We start from the raw sequence: 7,693 nt of genomic DNA on the forward strand, positions 1-7,693 counted from the left end.
AGAGAGGCACCTCTCTGGTTGACCATTCCTCTCATTGCTTTGTATCCCTTCCCATGCAGATGGAACTACACATGTCATTGTTGAAGGCCTACAGCCTGGATCAGCAAGTGCAGCATGGGTAGAAGCAGAAGGACACAATGTCTCCCAGTCCCTCTTTCTTTCTTTCTTTCTTTCTTTCTTTCTTTCTTTCTTTCTTCAGTTTATCGCACACCCAGTAATAACAATCGTCTGGGTGACATACAAAATAAAATAAGTAAAATGTACAAGTGTAATTAAAAAATGGCAAAGCACCAAAAAGCAGCTTATAAAACCAAAATTCAAGCAGAGATCAAGAGATTAAAACATTGCAGCAATAGTCAATAGGAACAGACAGTGAAAATAATAACAATTTCACGGAGCTTTCTATGGTGCAATGCCCAAGTGGGGGGTGGGTAGAGCCAGGGACAGGTAGGGAACTGGCAGTCTGCCTTAGGTGCTGAAATGCAGAGTTATAACACTGCTATTTTACATTTGCAGCTGTTCAGTGTCTTTTTCTCAGACAAAGATTTGACTTGTCTGCTAAGCATGGCTAAGTTAACCTCATTTCCATGTGTATCCATGTGAATGGTCTATGAAAGGCATTTGCTTGTTTATGAGTTTGTTCCGTGCTCCGTTCATATTTTCCGTCTTTGAACAATGTTATTTGCTTCACAGAATTCTGTTATGAAAATCTTTTGATGCTTGGCACAGAAATCAACTTTAGCCCAGACCTCATATTCCATTGGACATGTAAGCACATAGCTTGGGACCACTTCCCTCCTCCCATTCTCAGGAGAGTTTTAAAGGGCTGCTTAAAGTGTGATGTATGTGTTCAATAGGCCCTGTGGAAGTTCAAGCAATTTTAGAGACAACTTGCTAATTTGCGAACATGCCAAAGAGACCTTCTGAGCCTTTATAGTAAACAGTGTTAATAGTCCATTTGTTTCTGGCTTATGCTAAATCATTACATCCTAGGCTTGGAGGCAAATCAAGAGGGGGCAAGAAAAAAATGCAGTTTGGAGTGTAAACCTGATCAAAAGGCAGCAAGAATGTCTTCTTAAGTGGTCTTAGATCCACCAGATCATCCTTCATCCTGTTCCAATCATTCTTTCAGTGTGTGTATAGCTCTGAACTTTGATGGCAGGAGATTTGTCCGAACAAGCCTAGAATCTCTGTTGATGACAAAGAACCCCTTGTAAATAAAAAACACACATATCCGTTTTTTAAAAATCGGCAGGCTAGCTGACTCCTATCCCTTCCAAAAGTCTCACGGTTAATGCACAGGTGCTAGACTCAAAACTACTAGGCTTGTCTCGTCAGCTGAATCTATGACTAGGTTCTCACAAAACGACAACCCACGCTCAAGGTTGAGTTTGGGTTGAATGTGGGTTGTCATTGAAACGTGGGTTGTTGTGTTGTGTGAACCTAGCCATGCTAACAAACCATGGTTTGTTAACCACAAACAACCCACAGTTCACAGCCCTACAACAAACCATGGGTTCTCTTCATGGGTTGTTCATGATTAACAAACCATGGTTTGTTAGTGCAGCTGGGTTCACACAACATGGCAACGCACATTTCAATGACAACTCACAGTTCGCTGACAACCCACACTCAACCCATACTCAACTTTGAGTGTGGGTTGTCGTGTTGTCTGTATCCAGCCTCTTTTTCATCGACTAATGAAGGCGGCCTCCCCCAACCTGGCTGAGGAAGGCCAAACTATAGGATGGGTTTTAGTAAGGGTGCTTTAGCCTAAGGGGGAGGGAGTGACCATGCAGCCTAACCCCAACCAGTACTTCTGTAACTCTTTGGTCCCCCAATCAAATCATCCATGCTTGACAATGTCAATTTGACCTCTGCTCAGTTCTTAGGAGAAGCTGGCAAGCACTGATGGGTCAGAACAGAAACAAACAACCAGAGCACTAGTGATTCAGCTTTACCTGGGCTTTACCATTTCAGACTGTGGGTGGGAGATGTCCCCCTCTATTTTAAAACAAAAACAAACTCTCACCGTATCTACTAACAGAAAAGCATTGTATTAGTGGAAAAATTTCTTATTTACACAGGAGTTTTGTATCTGTAGAGGGGGCACAGATGCATCATCATCATCATCATCACTGCTACACCGCCCAATAGCCAAAGCTCCCTGGGCAATTCACAGCAATTAGCAAGATATAATACAGCATAAAAAATTAAATATACAGAATTTAAAAACGATTTCAACAGCTAAAAACAATTTCAATAAAACACTAGACCTGTTCAGACAGCTGGCAGAAATGCCCCATCATATGCCATTAAATGCCTGGGAGTAGATGCCTGGTGCCAAAAAAAAACCAACCCTAGTGCCAAAAAGTGTAGGACCAGACGGCAATTGGGTAATGAGCAGGTCTTCACATTCTGCAGAAAAGGAAATTCTCCACCTGTCCATTGTGCAACCATTTGTTGGTGGAATAGACATGGGACAACTGCATTGTCCAAAGTGGTGGGACTGCTTAAAAGAAACTCAAGAGAGTTTAAAGTAACAGTTAGATCAGAATTCAATGAGCTTGACCATGAACATGAAGATTCTCTACAGCAACCTGGAGCAGATCCACCACCCCACTGACATTGGAGCTCCCAGCCTCCACTGCAGCCTTCCCAAACCTGGTGCATTCTGGCTGTGATGGATGGCCAACTCCTATAACTCCCAGCTGCACTGGAGGCTGGTGGCTCTGATGTCTGCAGGGCGGTGGGTCTGCTTTGGGTTGCTGAAGATTCTCTACATGTTCATGTTCAAGCTCTGGATGTGTAGCTTTAGCCAATTAGCCATGGCAGCTGTCCTCCTTCTTTTCAGATGAAATGGGGTACGCAACAACACATATACTGGAAAGGGGAAAAAGATGTGCCGCTTCAAATTATTGTCCAAGTTCAACAAATTAGAAGGCCAAAAATTGTAATCAGATATTTCATCCTTCAACCATGTGAATTAGGTTTTATGTGTATTGTGGCAAGAAGCCAGTTGCAGAAGGAGTCTAAGCAATGCCCTTGAAATAGGGAAGCCAGCAACAAGATTTGTCTGACTTGCGGTGCCTATGAAGGTTGTCTTCATTGCCACTTGCTCTTTTTGTGTAGGGTTGGGTTTTAGATCTCTGCAGTAGAAAAAGAGCAGCGTGCTCCTTTTATATCAGACATTAACCATAGGAGGTGGGTGGAATAAGCAGAAAGTTACTGCCACCTATTGTTGTTGTTCAGTCATACAGTCGTGTTCGACTCTTTGTGACCCCATGGACCATAGCACGCCAGGCCTTCCTGTCCTGCGCTCTCTCCTGGAGTGTGCTCAAGTTCATATTCATTGCATCGGTGATGCTATCTAGCCATCTTATCCTCTGCTGTCCCTTTCTCCTTTTGCCTTCAGTCTTTCCCAGCATCAGGGTCTTTTCCAGAGAGTTTTCTCTTCGCATTAGGTGGCCAAAATATTTGAGCTTCAGCTTCAGTATCTGTCCTTCCAATGAGCACTCAGGGTTGATTTCCTTTAGGATTGACTGATTTGACCTCCTTGCAGTCCAGGAAACTCGTAAGAGTCTTCTCCAGCACCACACTTCGAAGGCATCAATTCTTCGGCGCTCAGCCTTCCTTATACTCCAGCTCTCACAGCCATACATTACTGCTGGGAAAACCATAGCTTTGATTAGACGGACCTTTGTCGGCAAGGTGATGTCTCTGCTTCTTACTATGCTGTCTAGGTTGGCCATAGCTTTCCTCCCAAGGAGCAAGCGTCTTTTAATTTCATGGCTACAGTCACCATCTGCGGTAATCTTGGAGCCCAAGAAAGTAAAATCTGTCACTGCTTCCATTTCTTCCCCTTCTATATGCCAGGAAGTGATGGGGCCACATGCCATGATCTTCGTTTTTTTAATGTTGAGTTTCAAACCAGCTTTTGCACTCTCCTCTTTCACCCTCAGCAAGAGGCTCTTTAAATCCTCTTCGCTTTCTGCCATTAGGGTGGTATCGTCTGCATATCTGAGGTTGTTGATAATTCTCCCAGCAATCTTAATTCCGACCTGTGATTCATCCAACCCAGCATTTCTCATGATGTACTCTGCATGTAAGTTAAATAAGCAGGGTGACAATATGCAGCCTTGTCGTACTCCTTTCCCAATTTTGAACCACTCGGTTGTTCCATGTCTGGTTCTTACTGTTGCTTCTTGTCCCTCGTACAGGTTTCTCAGGAGACAGGTAAGGTGGTCTCGTATTCCCATCACTTTAAGAATTTGCCACAGTTTGTTGTGATCCAAACAATCAGTGAATTCATTGTAGTCAATGAAGCAGAAATAGATTTTTTCTGGAATTCTCTTGCTTTCTCCATGATCCAGCGAAAGTTGGCGATTTGATCTCTAGTTCCTCTGCCTCTTCGAAACCCAGCTTGTACTTCCGGTAGTTCTCGGTTCACATACTGCTGAAGCCTAGCTTGTAGGATTTTGAGCATCACCTTGCTGGCATGTGAAATGAGAGCAATTGTGCAGTAGTTTGAACACTCTTTGGCATTGCCCTTCTTTGGAATTGGAATGTAAACTGACCTTTTCCAGTCTTGCGGCCAGTCTTGAGTGTTCCAAATTTGTTGGCATATTGAGTGCAGCACTTTAACAGCATCATCTTTTAGGATTTTAAATAGCTCAGCTGGAATACTGTCATCTCCGCTAGCTTTGTTGTTACTAATGCTTCCTAAGGCCCACTTGACTTCACTCTGTAGGATGTCTGGCTCAAGTTCAGTGACCACACTCTCATGGCTATCAAGGACATTAAGATCTTTCCTGTATAGTTCTTCTGTGTATTCTTTCCACCTCTTCTTAATATCATCTGCTTCTGTTAGGTCCCTGCCTTCTTTGTCCTTTATCATGCCCGTCTTTGCACAAAATGTTCCCTTGAGATCTCCAATTTTCTTGAAGAGAACTCTAGTCTTTCCCATTCTGTTGTTTTCCTCGATTTCTTTGCATTGTTCATTTAAGAAGGCCTTCTTGTCTCTCCTTGCTATTCTCTGGAACTCTGCATTCAGTTGGATATATCTTCCACTTTCTCCCTTGCTTTTTGCTTCCCTTCTTTCCTCAGCTACTTGTAAAGCCTCATCAGACAGCCACTTGGCTTTTCTTGCACTTCTTTTTCTTTGGGATGGATTTCGTTGCTGCCTCCTGAACAATGTTACGGACCTCCGTCCATAGTTCCTCAGGCACTCTGTCTATCAGGACTAATCCCTGAAATCTATTCCTCACCTCCACTGTATATTCATCAGGGATATGATTGAGGTCATACCTGAATGGTTTAGTGGTTTTCCCTACATTCTTCAGTTTCAGCTGAAATTTTGCAAGAAGGAGCTCATGATCTGAGCCACAGTCAGCTCCAGGTCTTGTTTTTACTGACTGTATAGAGCTTCTCCATCTTTGGCTGCAAAGGACATAATCAATCTGATTTCGATATTGACCATCTGGTGATGTCCATGTGTAGAGTTGTCTCTTGTGCTGTTGGAAAAGAGTGTTTGCTATGATCAGCGTGTTCTCTTGGCAAACTCTATTAGCTTTTGTCCTGCTTCATTTTGTACACCAAGGCCATGCCTGCCTGTTATCCTGGTGATTTCTTGACTTCCTACTTTAGCATTCCAATCCCCTATGATGAAGAGGACATCTTTTTTGGGTGTTAGTTCTAGAAGATGTTGTAGGTCTTCATAGAACCGATCAACCTCAGCTTCTTCGGCATCAGTGGTTGAGGCATAGACTTGAATTACTGTGATGTTGAATGGTTTGCCTTGGATTCGTACTGAGATCATTCTATCATTTTTGCGATTGTACCCCAGTACTGCTTTTCTCACCCTTTTGTTGACTATGAGTGCTACTCCATTTCTTCTAAGGGATTCTTGCCCACAGTAGTAGATATGATGGTCACCTGAATTAAATTCGCCCATGCCTGTCCATTTTAGTTCGCTGATTCCCAAGATGTCGATGTTCAATCTTGCCATCTCATGTTTGACCACCTCCAGCTTACCTTGATTCATTGATCTGACATTCCGGGTTCCTGAACAGTATTGTTCTTTACAGCATCGGATTTTCTTTTCACCACCAGACACATCCACAGCTGAGTGTCCTTTCAGCTTTGGCCCAGCCGCTTCACTCTTTCTGGCGCTACTTGGAAATACCCTCTGCTCTTCCCCAGTAGTATATTGGACACCTTCCGACCTGAGGGGCTCATCTTCTGGCGTCATCTCTTTTAGCCTTGTGATACGTTCCATGGGGTTTTCTTGGCAAGAATACTGGAGTGGGTTGCCATTTCCTTCTCCAGTGGACCACATTTTGTCAGAACTCTCTGCCATGACCTGTCCGTCTTGGGTGGCCCTGCACGGCATAGCTTATGGCTTCACTGAGTTACGCAAGCCCCTTCGCCACAATAAGGCAGTGATCCATGAAGGGGACTGCCACCTATAGGAAATGTTTATTCATTTTCATCTGGTAAAAACAGTTGTCTGCAGTTAGCATATACACGTCCCCCAACCTGGAATCCTCCAGATGTCTTGGACTACAAGAGCCATCATGCTGTCTGATAGTTGTGGGAGTTGTAGTCCTTCCCAACACATCTGGAGGGTGCCAGATTGGGGAAGTCTGGCATATACAATATAAATGGAATTAACCATGTACAAGAATGTATATGCTATCAACCATCTAATGGACATTAGTGGCAGAATGGTGACATTCTAAAGTAAAGCAGAGAGATGATAACAGATTAATAATGCATTAATTTGATTGTTGTCATGACAAAAGAGACTGACATCATCTTCAAGACTGATTTGTTTTCTAGCCTGATCAATACAATCCATTTCTGGACTTGTTTTGAAGCTGGGTTGACTACTCTGAATCACTCCAGTTTATATATGTATATGTTGACTGAGGGCCAAACTACATGTCATTAGTAAGATCTGTGACTGATCTCCTAAGATTCCGCCCTCTGAAATGCAGCTATGAGGGATTTTCCATTTGTTTGGAGTAGCAATGGGATGTGTGTTTTTAACCCTTTCCCTGTTGCTGTTTTCTTAAACAAAATCCCCACCAGATTGAATGGGGATTAAATTCAATCCCCAGAGCTGGTGTTTGCTCTGTGGGAAAAAACTACTCATACATATATTTTCCCCTCTGTGGCACAAAAATCAGCTGGGGAGGGTGATTTCAATTAGCAAAACTGTGTGTGTGTGTCTGTGGATTAAACACCCCTTAGCCTACTACTACTCCAAGCAAATTGGCACTCCCTGCAGCAGCATTTCATTTAAAATGAAAATATTGGGAGATGTGTAACATGTAGTTTGGCCCTAATCATCTGAGAAGTGACCATGTGCTCCGATCACACAGCATTGTTGAACCTAATCCAACTCCTGCTTAGAATGTGTAAAAGGTAAATCAGGTTGACAGAAAACTACTAAAGGACAGATTGGCAGTGAATGTGTTTTTATGTGGTTGCAGTTGGAATTGTGAAATCTAAAGACCAGTGAGACTAATCAAACACATTCTTAGATATTATACAGAGGAGAAATGAACAGTTCCATAGGCAATCATCATCATCATCTAGCATAAAAGCCCTGTTGGTATAGTAAAGGATAATAATGCCTCACCAGTCTATTAAAGTTCTTTAAAGGTATTCTGCATTGGGAGAAAGACCT

Source organism: Heloderma suspectum, chromosome 4 (assembly GCF_057233095.1).
Source record: "Heloderma suspectum isolate Gila_16-S chromosome 4, 16-S_ref, whole genome shotgun sequence".
NCBI lineage: Eukaryota > Metazoa > Chordata > Lepidosauria > Squamata > Helodermatidae > Heloderma > Heloderma suspectum.